At 39.6% G+C, this 21,544-nt stretch overlaps 1 pseudogene; it reads right to left on the bottom strand.

Moving 5' to 3' along the window:
- Positions 1-2,263: 2,263 nt before the first annotated feature.
- The window catches only part of LOC135099545 (dnaJ homolog subfamily C member 2-like), a 24,007-nt pseudogene continuing 4,726 nt past the window's right edge, over positions 2,264-21,544 (bottom strand).

Genomic DNA, 21,544 nt, shown 5'->3' with positions numbered 1-21,544 from the left:
GTCGGAAAGTAAAAAAAAAAAAAAAAAAAAAAAAAAAAAAAAAACTAAAGTACCGAGACTAAAACATAGGGAATTAGACAAATGACAATTAATAAGCACATAAGGAATAATGAATAAACAAAAATTAAGCCAGGAAGACTATTATAATTATTGCAAGGAGATAGAGATAAATATGTACGTGTATGTGAGTGAATTCGAGGTTAAAATGCTCAAATCTAGCCAATAGCACGACAATAGCAGGACATAAGTGAAGGTGTTCCTCAAGGCAGGGAAGGTGGGGGGAGGGGGGTTGGCTATAAACTATTGGGGGGATAACAGTTCCAATGACTATTAAGTAATGACGCATCCAGTTTGGCGTGTGTGTATTTTTCGCGTTGTGATAATTTAAAGGTTTTCTCGCGTTTTTATTTTGATTTATTGATTTATTTTATTTATTTATTCATTTATTTTGGCAGGTGTTATATTTGTTGAGTGTTTTAAGTATAACTGAGGCTCATTGAATCAAAACTCCATCCATAACCTTCGTGGGACGGTTCAATTTGGCAAGGTTTTTTTTCGCATTTTGGATTTCGTAGTAAATTATGCATTTTCTCATATTTTTCTTTGCTGGTATTGTTTTCATTAAATTACTATAAGATTACTGTGTGTACTTGCTTAAATATTATTGCTTCTTTATATTAGATATCGTATTAAGAGAGAGAGAGAGAGAGAGAGAGAGAGAGAGAGAGAGAGAGAGAGAGAGAGTTAATCTACTGCTTGATAGCTATCATTTACTTCTCATTCCCTGAGTGAATCTGCTTAAATGCCACATTAATAAGACCTAAATTGCGTTTAGGAAAGTGTACAACAGGCAGAAGTACAAGTAACATGTTATTTTGCGTTCAGAAAGACGAAATGAATAGTAAATCAACTTACGGGGTCATAACAATTACACCACCAGATAATTCACAGCTAAAAGCAACAAATACATGAATAATCCTGTAGAACTCCCTTCGACTCCATATACGACTGGAAAGTTGGGGCGCCTTTCCCCCCACCCTCCACTACCACGCCTTCTTTTCTTAATCAGCCAGTCAAGCAATAAATCAATCCCTTCGTGAATCATACCCATTTCCAGGTGTCACCCCCATCCCTAGATCTCTCATTCTGTCACGTATGAACAAGTACAAAGGGAAAGCCAGCTGTCTCTTTTAATATTCTTGCCTGAAATAAGATTACAAATGAGGGTCTATTAATCATCCATTAAATAATCCATTTTTATTGCTTTCTCATTCTTCTTCCTCTGTGTATTGTTAAATTGGATGGTTATATCATTGTCCCTTCCTGTGTTTTAGTGTGCCATTACCTGTCCTCTCTTCCAGCCGATATTTAGTTTGTACTAAAATAGACTGGCATAACTTTACAATTTATACACAAATAACAACATAAACCAATAATGCATTGATATTATGCATGATAGGAGTGGACATTTCCACTCTACATCATTAATGAATGCATGATGAGACGCACACTATTACAAAGCTAAAGAGTTCAATACAAACACTCAATAACAATTTCAATAACTTTATTAAAAATAGCAATCTTTATAAATCATGAAACCAGAAAACTTTAAGAACCTGGGGCTATAATATCAAATGCACAATAATGCAAACACTTTTTACACACACACACACACACACACTCTTTAATGATATTTCTTAATATACAGTATAATTCCAAACAGAGAGAGAGAGAGAGAGAGAGAGAGAGAGAGAGAGAGAGAGAGAGAGAGAGAGAGAGAGAGAGAGAGAGAGAGAGAGAGAGAGAGAGAGAGAGAGAGAGAGAGAGAGAGAGAGAGAGAGAGAGAGAGAGAGAGAGAGAGAGAGAGAGAGAGAGAGAGAGAGAGAGAGAGAGAGAGAGAGAGAGAGAGAGAGAGAGAGAGAGAGAGAGAGAGAGAGAGAGAGAGAGAGAGAGAGAGAGAGAGAGAGAGAGAGAGAGAGAGAGAGAGAGAGAGAGAGAGAGAGAGAGAGAGAGAGAGAGAGAGAGAGAGAGAGACTCAAATTCCACCTTCTGAAATGATTGGGTTAGGTTACCTTAGGCTGTGTCTGTAGTAAGGGACCACATCTGTACATGAGGTCTGATCACTGCCAGATATAACTAATATTTCTTCAACACTTTCATGAACAGCAGTGAAAGAGAAAACATTAAGAGGAGGAGGAGGAGGAGGAGGAGGAGGAATAAGACATACAAGGAAACAGGAATAATAGAAGGAAGACAAGGAGGAGGAGGAGGAGGAGGAGGAGGAGGAGGAGGAGGAGGAGGAGGAGGAGGAGGAGCTGCTCATAGGACTGTGTAGATACAAATGAAAGGAAGAATAAGGCTGTGGCTGTGGATGACTTCATTTAGTTTGGCAAGCTAGATTAAGACCAGCAGTGTGGAGGATACAAAACAAACAAACACTCACACACACACACACACACACACACACACACACACACACACACACACACACACACACACCCTAACCTGTATATACAAAGACAGTGGGCAGGCTTCACACACTGCCTTTAACAATCAGCATCTCTCTCTCTCCTGGAAGTTAAATTTATCAAAAAACTCAAAGAAATCTTGGTAGAGACTTCAGTGAATCTGTGCTCCTGATGGTGGTGGTGGTGGTGGTGGCAGTGGTGATGGTGGTGGTACTTGGAACACTGGCTCTCTTGTCCCCTCATCCACATTCTGAGAGAGAGAGATAGAGATGGTTAGATTAGGTAGGTACTTAGTTACATACGAGTAGATTGAGATAGAGAGATAGATAAATGGTTAAACAAAGTTAAATAGACTGAGAGATAGATGGTTAGATTAGGTAAACAGATAGACATTGAGACAAGCAGAGATAGGCCTAGTTAGGTTAGGTCCAGCAGATACTTAGATAAATGGGTAAACTGAGAGATTAATAGATAAAATAACAGACAGATAAATAAGCAGAGCCTGCAAAACTATCACTAATATTATGAAAAAAACCCTTGAACACCCTAAGGCCGGGCGCACATTGAGACGCAGGCAACACAGGCGACACAGCACAGAGCAGGGCAGAAAACTGCATCTCACCGGTTTAAACCTAAGCACACATATTGACACGCAGGACAGCACAGCACAGATGCAGACCTGTGCCGGCCAGCGCGACGCAGTCGTTCGAACGCAGTTTCCTGTGCCACGTGCGGCGCAGCTTGATAGCAACTTGCTCTTTAGTACTCACAATGTCGTCCACAGAGCAACTCATAGAGGCTGTTCGCCATCAAAGAGTGCTGTATGACACTAGTCATCCTGATTATATGAGAGGAACTTATAAGAACGAGTTATGGGCAAATTCTCCATGTGTTTTCCTCTTCTCCAAGTATTCACTCCTCCACACTGACCTCTTTGCTCTACAAATGTCATATAATAACATTACTTTCTCCAACTCGTTTTCTGAGTCGGAATCGGAACTAAGGTTTCCAAAGTAATTTTTGGCAACAGCCATGATCAACACTACCGCACAGGACGACAGCCTGCTTCTCAATGTGCGCACCACGCCTGTGCTGCGCTGTGCTGCCCTGCCCTGCCCTGCCCTGCGTCTGCCCTGCTCTGTGCTGCCCTGCGTCTCAATGTGCGCCTTGCCTAACAATTAAAAAATCATTAAAATACCAGAAATGAGGCAATTAGGCATTCAACAAACAAATTCTTCTATCTGTCTATGTCTAAACTTTGTAAAAATTAAAAAAATGACTTTAAATGTGTGTGGCCAGCTGTAGTAGTAGTAGTAGTAGTAGTAGTAGTAGTAGTAGTAGTAGTAGCCTTTCCACTAGGGGTTGAGAGAGCTATTAAGTGAAAGATAGGTGTCTGACTTACCTGATGTCACCTGGAGGGCTATTAAGGGCAGGAACACAGGAGGGCAGGTGTTCACAAGGCAGGTCAACACCACCAGTGTGAGGGGAAGTGTTTGGTGAGCCATACTGATGCTGCATTTGATTCCTGTGATGACCTGGGGGTGGGAAGCAGGTGGGAGGGGTGAGTGAGTGAGTGAAATCTGTCACTGTATACACACTGGGTATACAGTGAAGGTAGGACTCACTCATTGATGAATAACTGTGTGACTGAGTGACTGACTGACTGAATGACTGAGTGACATATCATATCCAAGATTGAAACTGTTATTGTCACACATAAAGGGAAGACTGAAGTTTAAAGATGCAAAGTAACTGTATTTAACATTGGCTGACATAGTGGAATAATACATTAGTGGAGAAAAATAGTGGATTCAGCAGGAGGAATAATATAAATAGACCAGACCAGCAGGAATAATATAAATATAGACAGTTGACCAGACAAATAGACAGTAATTACCTGCGGGTCGATGGCAGCCTGCAGTCATCACCGCTAATCCTTCCTGCATTTCTGAAGCTTGGCCGACTCAAATTCCACCTTCTGAAATGATTGGGTTAGGTTACCTTAGGCTGTGTCTGTAGTAAGGGACCACACCTGTACATGAGGTCTGATCACTGCCAGATATAAATAATATTTCTTCAACACTTTCATGAACAGCAGTGAAAGAGAAAACATTAAGAGGAGGAGGAGGAGGAGGAGGAGGAGGAATAAGACATACAAGGAAACAGGAATAATAGAAGGAAGACAAGGAGGAGGAGGAGGAGGAGGAGGAGGAGGAGGAGGAGGAGGAGGAGGAGGAGGAGGAGGAGGAGGAGGAGGAGGAGGAGGAGGAGGAGGAGGAGGAGCTGCTCATAGGACTGTGTAGATACAAATGAAAGGAAGAATAAGGCTGTGGCTGTGGATGACTTCATTTAGTTTGGCAAGCTAGATTAAGACCAGCAGTGTGGAGGATACAAAACAAACAAACACTCACACACACACACACACACACACACACACACACACACACACACACACACACACACCCTAACCTGTATATACAAAGACAGTGGGCAGGCTTCACACACTGCCTTTAACAATCAGCATCTCTCTCTCTCCTGGAGAGAGAGAGATCTGAATACATATGAAGGATCTGAATACATATGAGAGGGCATCAAATGTCAGGTTAAATCCTTCACTTCATATACAGAGCTTAAACCCATTTATTTATCTTTTTTTTTTTTTTCAATGCCTGCCCAAACTGAGATGCATCTTATAACCCCATATGTCTTATAAACTGTCAAATACAGTATTTTCTATTTTACAGTATTTTATCTTGTTCCAACAGGAAAATACTAATTTTACAGTATTTTATCTTGTTCCAACTGGAAAATACTAATTTTTTTGTCATTTTATATGCTAATGATGAAGTGCTTCAATGGCTGTCCTTCATCAATATCCTATGGTCACCTCCTCTCTCCAAACTAACCAACAAGAACTCATGCACTATACTTGGTTTGTGTAGTAACAAGAATTGTGGGAGCTGATCACAACACACTATGACCACTGACTACTTAAATGTGTATTCATTCACATAAACTATACTATATCTTAATTAATTGACTATCCATGCACAAAAACATAAAAAATAAATAAACAAATAAGTAAATAAACAGAAAAAGATTACTTTGTTATGCAACTCCATGGTTTCATATAAATTTCCCAGAGTAAAAGCAAGCATGACACACTCAGTATAATAGCATGTATATTACACTTACTACTTCCAAACTGCCCCAACATGTGCATGGGAAAGGCCACACCTGGCATGCTCACCTGACAACACAGTAGGAGCCAATGTACCCAAAAGCATTGACTGTCAGGAAACAAACTGATGTTAAGTAGTTCTTCAAGAGCTTTTTTTCCATACTTCATACTTATTTTCCGAGCATTCACAAGACCGGTTAGCTGCAGGCAAACAAATGCAAGTCATTAATATTACAAAGATAAACCTCAAAATACAAAGTGTCATTCCCAATTCAAAAGAAAAAGGAAAGAAAAGGAGAAATAAAGAAAGCAAGCAAGTAAAATTATTAACTCCTGATCAAAGTCTTCCTTCCACCTTTGAAGCCAGAAAGCAAAATCATATTCCCCTTCACCTCACACTCTACTTACACCAGATCTATCATGGCATAAGGTAATTGATATGAAAAGTTCTATGCATAGCTATAATCCATTTTCACCTCTTTTTACCAATATAGTAACAGTAATCTTTAACATTTTGTCACCTAATGACACCATCACACACATTTTCAGTAACTAGATAATTCTAATGAGCCAAAATAAAATTACAGTAGATGCAATGCAATATTTTATCGCAATCACCCCTTTACTGCCAAGTGTTACCTTTTTAAATTATATTCTAAACTTCCATCAAGCTTAGGAAGCCAGTGCAGTTGCCAGAACAGTTTACTAGACACAATGAGGATAGTATCCCTCTAACATAAAAAAAAAAAAAAAGTCACATACCAAGTACACCACACCATAGATTTTGATGCTTTCAATGAACCCAATGATACAGATTTCAAAGGAGGCTGAGGAGCACGAGTGTTTCCAGCAGTGGCCGAGCTCATAGCAGGAGTATGGCAGGATCTTGCTGAAGCTCCCCATCCTGCTGTTGTTACCACTACTGCTCCTGCTGGTACCTGTCTCTCCTCACTACCTAAAGGGCAACACCTGAAAAGGGAACATAAGCATGGGTGTGCTGTCAATCCTTCTGTCTAAGTACTAACTTGTGCAAGCAATCTATTGAGGTGTTGAAACAACTCCCACAGGAAGCATATGAAAAACAAATACACAGGCACCAGATCACAAGACAATACTATTCAGTTAACAATGAAGTATGTATGCTGTAAATTTCTTATGTACGTTAAACTGCAGATATCCAGACTGAGAATGCCTCAAGTACCTTGTGATAAATAAAGCTCAACACATCATCAAATAAGTCACCAGCATCAAGGCAGTTTTTTGTTCAAGCAAGTCAGTTCTTAGAATCCCACAAAAGCAACTGTCAAGATCTGCAGATACACTTAAACTATCAGATGCATCAATGGTGATGCAGCAAAACCAGTCTCATCACATAAAAAATATAAAAAAATCAAAGATGTATGTTGGAGTCATCATAGATATCACAGAGAGGATATCATCTCAAGTAGAGCAGTGTCACATCATCTTAATCCTTATCACAGGCAAAATAGTTGATAAGATATTTCATGAGCTCAGTGATAAACACTATACTCAGTAATCTGATAATGAAACTGTAAGATGTTCTTTAAAGAGGAAAAGAATGCTTATTAAAAAGAATCCAAAAAAATATATTGGCTCCTGACAGACGCTATGGTCCCAATACCTAAAACGAGAGAGAGAGAGAGAGAGAGAGAGAGAGAGAGAGAGAGAGAGAGAGAGAGAGAGAGAGAGAGAGAGAGAGAGAGAGAGAGAGAGAGAGAGAGAGAGAGAGAGAGAGAGAGAGAGAGAGAGAGAGAGAGAGAGAGAGAGAGAGAGAGAGAGAGAGAATGATAGGCAACAAATTCATCCAAGTAGACATGGCAAAAACTAGATTTTTCCTACTTAATAAGCTTCATGGGCAGACAAATTCATCTGCATGGTCAGTTAAAGGATAAGTAAATCTGTGCACTGACATAAATCTGCAATGTTGTTTCTGTAAGGCTGAGCTGTACATTACCAGTTTACTTTCTACCCTCATGAGAATTGGTTCACATTCTCTCACGTTCTCAGGATCTGATCGATTCAATTAATACATGGAGTCAATGTGACCCGGGTCTTATCATCCTGCACTGATCACATCAAGAATGGCATGACACGTTACAAAAGGAGGCACTGCACAAGCATTACATTTATGCCCCTACATCATAACTGCCTCTAACCAATACTAGCGAGTTGAACCTACAGCAGCTCAAAGGTCACGGTACGTGACTCTTCACTCAATGAAACATTGTAGTCACTCTTGCTAAAGCAGAGATTGACTGACCAGAAATGTGAGGTCACTGCAAGCTGGTTTCAAAGCAGAAAGATGAAAATCTCATAATAATGAGAAGGATGCTGTAATACTTCTATAAGGTGATTCCAAAAGCTTGATCACTGATGAGAAGTGTATTGCCATACATCACAACCTGTGGCTCACCCAGGCCCTATGATGAGTGTACTGGATAAAACAGCTCAAGACAGCCACAACTTCCATTGCCACATGTTCATTCCCATACATGTGCAATTTTTAACCTACTATACAGTACTGCAATTAATTTCTATACCTATTGTGTTGTTGCAATGTTTAAGATTTTTACAGTATGAAGGCATCATTCTCAGTCTGTGAAGTGGTAACTGTCAACAGCAGCAAGCCATCCTCTCTAAAAGTTTAAGCATTTCTATACTAAAGACAACACAAGCCAAGAACTGCTTCACCTTATTTACACAGCTATACAGACAAGAAAGTCAAGGCTCTCACGTGGCACTTGACTTTGTTTACAAATGCTTTCACTGTTGCAGGAGACACCCGACTGCTGTTGACAGATGCCACCTTGCCACCTCAGACTATCAGCTGACGCCACAAAATCAGTCACATCACCGCACTGAGGGAGATAAACAAACCAGCACCTGAGAGCTTGTCATCACTCAGTACTAAGTCTGTTTTGTCTGCCGCAGGGCTCGTCTTGACGTGTACAAGTATAAATAGAGGATGACTGGCAAATGACAAACCATAACTGTCCACGGGGGCGAGTTGTGTGTGGAAATGAGGTAACGTGTGTTGTGTTGCTTAATATAAAGTGTACGTATCCCACAGTACTCTCCACAACCACCAGCCCCATTCCGATAGTAATGACCTCAATCCTACCAACCACCACCCATTTCTCAATATGCATAACCCACACCAGTCCATTACTACTACATCACTAGAAAATTTACCGTCTGTTTGTGTGTGCAGTGTTGCGTTATAGTGTCAATACCCCACACCACCCCCACTATAACCCACCATCACACCACGATCTCAATCCTACACACTACCACCCACTTAGTAAATAAACAACAATCGCCCATTACAATTACACCACTACAAGAATTACCGTGTGTGTGCAGTGGGCTTGGGGCCAAATGAGGTTTATCTGGGTGGTGGGGTACCTCAGCGCAATCATGAAGGCTGGCGGGGTAGATATCAGGTCGCTATCTGTAGTTTTAGTTCCCCTACACGTCCGTCTGTCTGATTGGCCGCTACTGCCCGCCAACCTTCCGCACTACGAGCCTAACAGTGTTAAGTTCGTATAATTTTACTGTTATTATTATTATTATTATTATTATTATTATTATTATTATTATTATTATTATTATTATTATTATTATTTCTCATGTCTCTGTGTCATACGAAATAGTATTTGTACTACTACTACTATTACCACTACTACTACTACTAGTAGTAGTAGTAGTAGTAGTAGTAGTAGTAGTAGTAGTAGTAGTAGTAGTAGTAGTAGTAGTAGCAGAAATACTGCATTTTGGTTTATCAAAGCGACAGATGCGTGGTTATGTAATGCAGTTCACTATTACCATCTGCTTCCTTTTATCAATAATGACCATATGATATCTGTCACAAATCAAAGGTCGCAGATAACGTGGTGCTTTATACTTCAAAGAAGACCCTGATATGCGATCACGTGAAAAAGGAACACCCCAACAGCAGGTTTGATCTACAAAATAAATAAATAAATAAATAAATAAATAAAAGTCAATCCACAAATTTATGATGTTACGAAAGGCTTAAAACTGAAGATATGATGGAAGGTAGAGTGCACAGCGAGATGCGAACAATGAACAAAAATTATAGCGCACACACACACACACACACACACACACACACACACACACACACACACACACACACACATGACCATATATATTTATATATATATATATATATATATATATATATATATATATATATATATATATATAATATATATATATATATATATATTTTATATATATATTATATATATATAATATATATATATATATATATATATATATATATATATATATTATATATATATATATATATATACCAGTGGAAGACATTAAATTTTGTGTAGGTGGTGGGTGAGCATGGTGGCTGCAGATGATAATAATGATTATCTATATTTTGGTGTTTCACAAAGCTATTACTGGCTGTGTTGGCCTAGGTTACGGTTGACTATGCTGGTCCGGGCAAAGCTACGAGGTCACACATTCTGAGGCGCACATCCATGATTCAACAGCTTGCATTATTACTTATATCACAGACTGAGTCACTTATTTGAGGTACTGAATCGCACATCATGAACTTATTCCATGCATCAGCCACTGAGAGCTATATTCTGAAACACCTCTGAGCTGCACCTCCATTACTTACAAAGTAATATTCCTCAAGTGTCAGGCTTGAATCATGTGTATCAAGGACCTGTGAATGTGTATAAGCATGTTTAAGTCACAACTATTGTCTCAATGATGTTTGTGTATTTTCTATGGTAACTCTTCATTAGGATCTACACTAATCACAGCATTTACCTGCAGCTCTTCATGTGGCATCTTTACTCTTACCCACCTTGTAAATTTAGTGTTACTTTAAAATCAAACTTAAGACTGTAGTTTTCCTTTAGAAAATTAAGAAGGTACACATTTGTATGCTATCACATGGTCATCATTGCATATTACTTCTTATTATAGTCACAATCACCGCACACTTTTTCACACGTCTTGTAATTTTTTATACAACTGCCACAGATCCATTCATTCTTCAGGAAGTGGCTTCCTTGTGGCTACTGCCATATTAATGGAGATTGCCCTTCTGTCCTCCAGAGCTACACTATGATGATAAGGAAAAGCACATGCTGTTTTGCATCTGCTTTCTGCAATGTATAGAATTCTGCACTTATCAACATTAATTTTCAATATTAGCAGTTTTCCCATAGCACTTAAAAATACTTTTCCAAGTGTTAATTTTGCTTTTTGCATGACAACTTATTGGAAGCAGTGGAAGTGAAGTGTGATGGAAGAGATGGAAGAGTTGGGGGATGAGGTTATAAAGGAGAGAAAAGGGAGAAGTGGAGGGGAAAGAAACAGATCCCTAGCTACACTTTTGTGTCCCCATCAATATATGTAGCTGTCCCTCCTATTCAGGTAGTCCAAAAGTGGCACTGCTGAGACATAATGCTTAAAAATAGAACAAGAGATAGATTTTCAGATAGCAATATTGCTTCACACAACAGCTACAAGAATTTGCTACATCTGAACTCACAAAGGAAAGAAGACAGCAGGGTTTGGCTCCTCACTTCTTTCCCATTGCAGCAGCCTGAGCCGCCTTCTTTGCCTTCACCATCTCAACAAGCTCCTGAAATGCCATCATATGAGAATAAGACTTAAAAGTTACAATAACATCAGTGTCTACTGTGCACTATATAAAACCTTCACTACATACATACACACACACACACATATATTAAACCTTCACTACACACACACACACACACACACACACACACACACACACACACAGCACTTACATCTCCATGCATTTATGGAGGGACCACAAAGATAAAAGCAGATCAAAAGATAAATGCATCAGAGAGAGAGAGAGAGAGAGAGAGGAGAGAGAGAGAGAGAGAGAGAGAGAGAGAGAGACGAGAGAGAGAGAGAGAGGAGAGAGAGGGAGAGAGAGAGGAGAGAGAGAGAGAGAGAAGAGAGAGAGAGAGAGAGAGAGAGGAGAGAGAGAGAGAGTGTCACTCCATAAACAAGATAAACCTGATTTGTTTTCTCCACAATCTCACATACAGGGAATAGCAAGCAAACACATCACCAGACACACAAACACACACACACACACACATATACAGACCTTATAGCGCCTCATGCAGTCTTTCTTGGTTCGGTTGGGGACACACTTGGCAATGCGGTCCCAGCGGTCAGGAGTAGAGACTGGATAGGTCTTGAGGGCTTGCTCCAGCAACCTCTGTTCCTCAGCTCCCCCAAGCAGCAGTGTTCATCCCCAGCATTCTCCTGTGGTGCTGCACAAAGGAAAGATCTAACATCAGCCTAAAAACATGTTTTTTCTTAAAATATCTTGGAATTGATTTCACAGCTCAGCTGGTGATATTGCATAGAGCTAAAAGACAATTCACAGCAGTTACACAGAGAAGGGAGAAAGCTCTTGAGTTCATACAGAGAAGACTCATGGTAATAATTAATTAGTATAAAAAGAGAAATGAGAAATTACCCAAGCATCAACATGATATAAAACTACACAAAGATGCAAAAGAATGATCTGAATGTCAGCATAACAGCAAGAACTCACTGTCATATCTCTGGGAGGCTGTGGTGTCGCTGATCACCTGCCGAGCCTGTGCCTTCTCCATGCTGTGGTAGGCATTCTTGTTGGCTGCCTCCCTCATGTGCTTGTCTGAGTGTTGCAGCTCCTTGGCCTTATTGAGCACCTCCTTGGCCAGCCTGGTGATGCTGGTGGCTGTGTTGGTTGATATACTCTGCCACAACCTCCCACCTGCAGCATGGAGGGTTCAAAGAGTTCCTCTAAGTACAGCAATGCATAAAAACATAACCTAACATTAAGGGAGCTGCAAGAAGCCATCCTTGTATGAAACATATCTACCTATATCCACCTATCATTCCCATCCATAAATTTGTCTAATCCTTTAATTGCTCCCCAATGACTCAGCACTAACAACCTGATTACTGAGTCCATTCCATTCATCTACTACTCCATCTGAGGACCAATTTCTTCCTCTCTAACTATTTTTCAAGCTTGAACCCATTGTGTCTTGTTCTATCCTAATTATGATCCTGAGAATTTTATAAATGTCACCTTTGTTATATTCCCCATACCACGTGAAGACCTAAATGGTGTGTATGTAGAGAACAGTAGTAGGGATCAGATAACAACCTTGATATTAGTCATTTTAAAACACACATGGAAACACAAGAATAAGGCAATAAATCAATCAAATAAAATATTAAAGCTTAAAAAACCCATCTATTTATATACTAGGCCAGCAATCTCACATCAGCTGGCCCAGACAAGGCACCACACACACACACACACACAGACACACACACACACACACATACACACACACACACACACACATGCACACCACTTAGTGTCAGCATGCTCGGCTCACAACCGAGAAGGCATGGGTTCAAGTCCTGGGAGAATCTCTTCATGTGTAGCCCCTGTTCACCTAGCAGCAAGTAAGTACAGGATGTAACCTGAAGGGTTATGGCCTCACTGTCCCAGTGTGCGGTGTGTGAATGGTCTCAGTCCTACCCAAAGATCAATCACTACAAGCTCTGACCTCTTTCCATATGGGGAACAGCTGGTTTGGTGACCAGCAGACGAATGTAGGTGAATGACACGTCATTCACACTCTTAGCCCTGTCAGCCCCAGTGGAAAGGGACAGCCTTGTGGACCACCAATAATAATAAGATATCAAAAAATATATAAAAAGAAGCAATTTACACACACACACACACACACGAACCAGCTCACCTCTTTGTTGTGCCGGCAGGGAAGAGGTTGACGGCTTTGATGAGCAGCTGGAGGTCATCTTGATTCCAGACTTTGAGTGATGAACCTTCCCCTCCTCCTCCACCCCCTCCCCTTGCTGCCGCTGCTGCACCTCCTCCCTCTCCTTTTTGATCCTGTTGCGCACCTCACTCACCTACAACAGAGAGAGAAGGCAAAGAAGTGTTACAGGGGGTCCTCAAGTTATGACAGAGTTCTGTTCCTATGCCATGTTATAAACTGATTTTCTGCATAGGTCAGAACCAGCATAAGTAAGCTACCTGCAGTATGTCAATCACTAATACTAATACTGTTGTACTGTAAAGTCATAGTCTAGGACATAAACACATAACTATTGTGCCTGTAAAAGAAACATATGAAGGACAAAAGTCAAGACTGTCATACACCAAGGACTCCTTGTACTAATCATAACTATCAGTGGAGAAATAGTCTGAAAGGTTTGACTATCCTAGGGAAAACAGGTCATACAGAATATCCAGATCATTTGGGGTGGATTGTTCTAATTTAGATTAGCTTGCTTTATGCTACTTTAGATTTAGCTAATCAGATAAGGTAATGTAACATGACTTAAATAGACCTAACATAGTTCATTTCAAAAGTGATGCAGATACCCATATGTCTGTTGGAGCAGCTTTTGGGTTCAAGGCTTAGGAAATTTTTTGATTTAAGAATGACAAAAATTATGCTTTTTCTTTTTTTTATATAAGCAACAATTACTGCTACTACTACTACTACTACTACTGTTGGCCCTCCACACTCACCTCCTGTGTCAAAAAATTACTACTGCTATTACTACTACTGTTGATCTCTCTCACTCACCTTTGTCAATTAACTACTACTACTACTGTTGATCCTCCCTCACCTCCTTCATGAGTACCTCCCACCCTTGCATCTTGTCCTGGGCCACTTGTGCTAGTTCCTTGTTGAGTTCCTCCAGGCAGGTCAGCTCCAGTGCCTCACACAGCAGCTCCACATCTGTCATGGTCTGCACTCGCTCCCCCTCCTCTGATGCAAAGTAACTGTTGTCCTTACAGAGAGTCCGCAGCATCTGGGAATAGAGGATACTATACTAATGATTTTCAGCCTCTCTGTTATTGCTGCAATGTTGCATATCTTGCTATCTTTTTACTGCTATTTTTTTTCTAGTAAACTCTGGAACTCCCTGCCTGCTCCAGAAGATCCTCCTTCCTATAACTTGAACTCTTTAAAATGGCTGGTTCCAACTTTTCAAAACACTTATCCAACAATTCTGGATAATCCTTATGATCTTTCTTTTGGGACTAGCATCTCAGTGGACTTTCTTTCCCCCCTTTTTATTGCCCTTGACCAAAGATCTTGCATAAAAAATGTTACTGAAATATGTGAGGAAAGGGTGAAGAGAGAGTATGTGAAGTTCAGAGCAAAGAGGAAGGGAATACAAGGGCAGGACTAAATAGAGAAATCTGTTGCAGTTATGTCCTCATGGAGTATTTATCAAGAGGTGTCAAATAAAGATAGACAGATACAGAGATGTTCTTTATCACTGTCACCATCACATCTATGCAATGACAAAGAATGTGTGCTTTATTCTATTTCACGTTGCTTTTTAAAATTATTTACGTGAACAAAATACAGGCAATCATAATTTGTATATATATTTTTTTAGTTTCCAAATTAATTTACACATTTGAACACTAAATTTAATGCTCTTTCCATCTTTCTAATACAAATGCAGTCCTCTCAGCCCCTTATGAACAGGAACTGTATCAAAATCATTTAAAAAATGACATCAAAGAAAAAGGAAAAAAATATAAATCTGAAAGTATATAATGAATGAGAATATTTTAATGTGAAATGTTACAGAAGATGAAAGTGGGTAGAGTTTCATTTTTTAGTTTTTCTTTTTTTTTTTAGCAAATTTTGTAGCCTTAAAATGAATGATAAAAAAAAAAAAAAAAAAAAAAAAAAAAAAAAGACTTGCCAGGTAGAATGATGGCTCCAGGCATGAGTCATGAGAACTATAGGGGCAGGTGACAGGAAGGGAGGACTGCGACAAGATGAAAGTGAAAGGGGAGAGGAAAGGAACAGGAGGAGGAAAGGATATAATGTAGTGGGCTTGCTTGCCATAGCCAGGGATCATTATTATTATTATTATTATTATTATTATTATTATTATTATTATTATTATCATCATCATCATTATTATTATTATTTTTTTTTTATATATATATTGGAGGATCACTGGCCAAGGACAACAAAGACTGAAAAAAAAAAAAGAAGAAAGAGGCCCACTGAGGTGCTGGCTCCTGAACACAGTCAAGTGTTAGTCAAACAAACAGGGTAAGTGCCTTGAAACCTCGCTCTTGAAAGAGTTTTAGTCATAGGAAGGTGGAAATACAGAAGCAGACAGGGAGTTCCAGAGTTTACCAGAGATAGGGATGAATGATTGAGAATAATGGTTAACTCTTGCATTAAAGAGGTAGACAGAATAGAGATGAAAGAAAGAAGAAAGACTTGTGCAGTGAGGCATGCAGTTAGCAAGATCAGAAGAGCAGTTGGCATGAAAATAGCAGTAGGAGGTAGCAAGAGACTCAACACTGCAGTGATGAAAAAGAGGCTGAAGACAGTCAGTTAGAACACACTAGAAAGAAAGTGCACCACGAAAATTCAATATATTTGTCAGGAGAATTTTTGATTATGTTAGCGATCACAGAGACAAGTGTGTGGTAAGTTCTTACATGTCAAGCAGATTCTACCCTCCTCCTCACCTTCCTCTCTTTTTTGAATGCTTTCTTCAGCACCTCTCTTTCCTTCTTTTCTACCTCCTGTTTTGCTCTTTACTCTGCCTCCTCTGCTTCTCTTTTCTTTCTCTCTGCTTCCTCAGCTTCCTGCCTTACCTGAAAACACCAAATTTACACATTAGCAAGACATATCATTCAAAAAAAAGACAACATAGCATGGTATTTCAAAATATATGGCATTTCCGAGCATAAGACATGAAAAATACAAATCAATGAGAAAAATGTGAAGCCTTGGTCTGTTGTAGAAATCAATGCATATACGAGTATGTGTCCGAGAGTAGTTAGAGATTGGCCTGGTGCTAATACTGGAGATCACAATGTGCACTCACCCTCTCCTCCTCTTCTTGTTTTTGCCTGATTGCCTCTGCTTTTGCCTTTTTCTGAGCCAGTCTTCTTTCCTTGTCTTCTTCTTGAAATCTTAAAAAAATTATATATATATATATATATATATATATATATATATATATATATATATATATATATATATATATATATATATATATATATATATATATATATAATTCTTCATCTCTTTCCCTCTTTTTCTATAAACTTACCCATTCTTTAGCTACAGAAGTAGACAGCAAAAGCAGCAATTAATTTTTCCCTCATAAGGAGTCAGAAGTAAAACAAGAACAGCTTCTTTGCAATCTAAATCATCATAAACCTTTCCATCAAAATGAAATTTGAAGTATTATGTAACAACAGAAAAAAGTACTCCTTGTGATAAATATCTCTTGGGATAATGCACAAAATTTCAACTTTTATTGGGATACAACGAAAATACACAAAATCAGTAATAAGTAACGAAACATACTTGGCTATCCTTGGGTCACAGGCATATGCATTGTCAACTAGCCTGCGCAATCGACCCATCTCCTCCTTCCGACGCCTCGCTCGCTCTACCTTGTTCTGCTTCTCTATCCATCAATGCTCCTCCCGGCTGGCAAGATTGACTGATTTAAAGAAGGGAAGGCGACCACAACATTGCAGTCACATTGCACTGTTACAAAATATTCAAAGAAACTAAAATGACCAGTTAAAGCAATCAGAACAATGTCAGTGCCAGTTTTCCTTGCCATAAGTCTGGGTATTCTGTCTATCCATATTAAATTTTCTTGTTATTTTTTCCAATGTCAAGTCTAGGCTTAAGTTTGGGCATTATTTCCTTATTCAATTAAAATTTTATTCAATGTTAATGTTTCAAGATACAAATTTCACCATTTTTGCTGCCTTTGGGAAGATAAAGCAAGGCTGGAGTGGAATACACATAACTCTAAAAAGACCAGACATACAAATAGTGAAGACTCACTCCTGTCCCTTCTCCTTTTCCTCCTCATCCAGATATGAAAACTCTCGCCAGGAATCAAAGTCGTACCAGAATCCATAGAAGCGATCAACCTGCACAGTGATGAAAATTAAGTCGGTTAACAATACAAAATAAACACTATTCATAAAGAAATCTTGAAATGATGTTTTATGTGTAAGTTACTGGACCCTCTATGCTGAGGAAAATTATAGTGTATGATATTTTAAACAAACTTTCAAAATTACTGGTCTATCTTTCCATCAACATAGCATATGATGATGGTAACTATAAAAAGTAAACTGTCACCAAATATCTACTTGCATTTCTGCTACTAGTAATCTCACTTCTAAAACAGTACAAGGGAGATTGATGTGACTGTACAGGCCAATCACTCTCTCCAGTTACTTAATCTGCTAATCTGGACTGACCTTTTGTTTGGTGTCATCAGGTTTGCCCAAGCCAGGAACGTGCTTGTGGGTGGACCAACGAGCATTGCACTCAAACACCCCTGTGAAAATCTGCAATGCAACACTGTGCCTTACAAAGATGTGGTGGAGACTGAAGAAGATGGAGAGAGAGAGAGAGAGAGAGAGAGAGAGAGAGAGAGAGAGAGAGAGAGAGAGAGAGAGAGAGAGAGAGAGAGAGAGAGAGAGAGAGAGAGAGAGAGAGAGAGAGAGAGAGAGAGAGAGTTATATAATCTAATATATAGACCTGACATTACAATATGAGATGGAGTTAATCCCTTCAGTGATATGTAATCATCCACACCACTACAAGTAATGTATACAATCTTTATAACCACCTGCAAGAAAAAAGCGGTGAAAAGGAATAGATTTTTTGCAATTTCTAGCCAGTATAATGTTTGGAGATGGCTGTAGAATGTGAAGAATTGTCCCAGAGTGGTTAGTGGTAAAGAAAAGATGTACCAAATAGCAATGAATACTGAATTTTCAATTCTTTGTTGAGTCATTTTTCTTCCTAATAGGAGTTAGCGCTTGCCTTGTGTGCACATATATTTGACATTACAGTATGACATGGAGTTAAAAGACCTTTGAATTCTTTGTGGAATAAATTTTCTTCTTAGTGGGGATCAGCGCTTACCTGGAAGAAGTTTGCCTTATTGTGTGCACTGACAGCCGGCACCTCGTCATCAAACTCTGGGTCCACCGAGTCCCAGGAGCGTCGCTTGATGGGGTCCCCGAGAATCTCATAGGCTTTGGTGATGCAGGTGAAGTAGTCATCGTCATCCCTCACCTCCTCCCCAGCTGCTCGCCGCTTGTCTGGGTGGTGCCACAGAACCATGATGCGGTCTGTGAGGAGTAACACAATGGACGGAAGTGCACACTAATGCTGCACTCTCATTCCTTTACCCAAGTGTTGGGTCATCCTGTTTTAAGCACGTACCAAAGGGAATGCTAATTATTATATTAGACTTACAGATATCTTAGCATAAAACCAATGATCAGAAAATATAATGTCTATCTATCTATCTATATATCAGGTTGCCAATCCCACATGGGGTGGCCCAGACAAACCACCACACACTCTTACAAATATCATTCACACTCATAGCCATAGGGGCGCCAACTATTCTTCAGACACATTCTCTCTGCTCTTCTGTATGCACCATCTAGCTACAATTCAAGAGCTTGTTAAAGCTAACAGTTATGGACATGGTTTCATAATTAATAGTAATTACTACAAACAACATGATGGCATTCCCTTTGGGTTCTACTTTAGCAAATGTATCCCAAATGATTGGTGTGAGCAAAACTTCAATAATTAGCCATGCAATGTCAATAGCAGGCAACAAACTGCCTGTGCCAGATGATTGACAAAAGTCAACTGACAATGCTCCTCGCTGTGGGCCACAGGAAGACACAGCTCGCCCACGCCCACTCACTGTCAGTGTGGCCACACTTATTTGGTACAATGCTCCCACTTTTCTCACCATTTATCACACTCACCTGCTTGCTCACAACCATTGCCAGTGTGGCCATAGTCATAGTCTCAAACCACCATACTACACCCCAGGAGCTTTGGTATAGCAAAGCCAACCACATACATCCATAGCAAGGCACAAATAAAATGTAGTTATTGAAAATATACAAATAAAATAAAAATACCAAGACTAAAAGGGCTGACACTGCAACTGAAAACTGGCACTATAAAAATACCTTCAAACAGCAGGTGCACTAAAACTTGGTACTCAGTACACTATACACTCTAGCTCCAGATGCCACCAGGACTTACACGCTCTTTTGATGTCATCATCAGAGGCCTTGTACCTGTGCTTTCGGAGTCCCAGTACTGCATAATGATCCTGGTCCTGAAAGGCAATGTTGTAGAAATGTATCAATATATAAAAGAAAGATACTAATCAAATAAATGACAGAGGTAAGTGATGCTCTCATAGTGAACAATCAAGACAGAACTATATATGCTAGATAAGTTTAGGTTTTGAAAAGAGCTTAGTAAGAACTGGTTCACAGAGTAGTGGACAAATAGAACAGGCTTAGCATTCATGTGGTCAGCACCTACACCATAAGTGATATCATGAGGTTAGATGACTAGGCATATGCATATAGAGGCCAGATGGCAATAGGAAGGCTGACTGCATGGGGAAGAGGAGGATAACAGATTTTCATGGTTAGTACAGGAGTTATCCAGTGTAGGCCAGCCAATCTTTTGCAGTCTTCTCCATTCTTATGTTGCTATGACTGGACCATGCTGGCTGAGTTCTCACCTTCCAGTCTGCTGGGTTGAGAGAGCGAAGATAGTGTATGTCATCCTCCACCTCCACCTCCTGAGCCTCCTCCTCCTCACTCTCCTCTTCACTTTCCCCAACTGAGGAGGTGAGGTGGCCCCGCAGACGCCGTGCCTCATATATGTGGAACCATCGTCCCACTGGTTCTACCTCCACCTGGATGAGTGCTGTGGAAGGGAGAGGTAGAGAGAAAATAAAAACAGATATTACCAAGAATACCATTCAGGATGCTGAGGAAATAAAGGACATATTGTACAGAAAGAGACAGAAAAGAAAAATACCATAAGAGAAGAACAACTAGAAGGTCATCTCTAAAAAGTACACACACACACACACACACACACACACACACACACACACACACACACACACACACACACACACACACACACACACAAAGAGACAGACCATGAAAGATAAAGAGATGTTGTTGCAGAGACTATACACCAAAACATCATCTGAGAAATTCTCATCTACATACAAAAGCCCCCTGGTTAAGTTAAGTTAGTGTTCTTAATGGGGGCATCCACTGGAGAAAGATGCACTGGTTAAGCTGGATTAGTGTCTTTAAAGGGGGGACAGGACTCGCCTTTCAGTTAGCTTGGGTAAAGTTAGGTTAAGCTAGAAAGTTCCCAGTTTTCAATATATGGCACCTCATCCTTAGACTTTCCAACGAATGTCAAAATTTGGCATAATTTAGCTTCTTCCACCCTAAAACTCCATTTTCCCACCATGTCTCCAAGCTTGTTAGGGACAGAAAAAAGATAGGATTTGTGGTGTTAAACTGCAATTTACTGGTAAGAATAGCATAATGGGAGATCTGGGTGATGGAGCCTCCCAATTAGCAAGGTTAGTAATCTCACAGTTAGAATAGTGTAGTGGGGGAATATGGGGGGGATGGGATATTCTCTGTTTGTTGACTATTTTTAAGTATTTCTGCGCAAAACAGTGTTTTTACTCCTTAAACTTTTCAGGCTTCCCAACTTTGGTTTATTTTGGCCTGCACTCCCCTACCTTAAAAATGTAAAAAGAAAACAGGAAAAGGAGTGGAGAAAATTAATGGTGAAAAAAATTGTATTTTCGGACAAAATGAAAAACCTAAAATTCTATAGATATAAAATGTAGATATATTAACAAAGTTTCTATGATATCTCTTTCAAAGCAATTA

The sequence above is a fragment of the Scylla paramamosain genome, unplaced genomic scaffold (assembly GCF_035594125.1).
Source record: "Scylla paramamosain isolate STU-SP2022 unplaced genomic scaffold, ASM3559412v1 Contig145, whole genome shotgun sequence".
Taxonomy (NCBI): domain Eukaryota; kingdom Metazoa; phylum Arthropoda; class Malacostraca; order Decapoda; family Portunidae; genus Scylla; species Scylla paramamosain.
The sequence above is the reverse complement of the archived record's forward strand: the minus strand, read 5'-3'. Positions and strand labels throughout refer to the sequence as shown.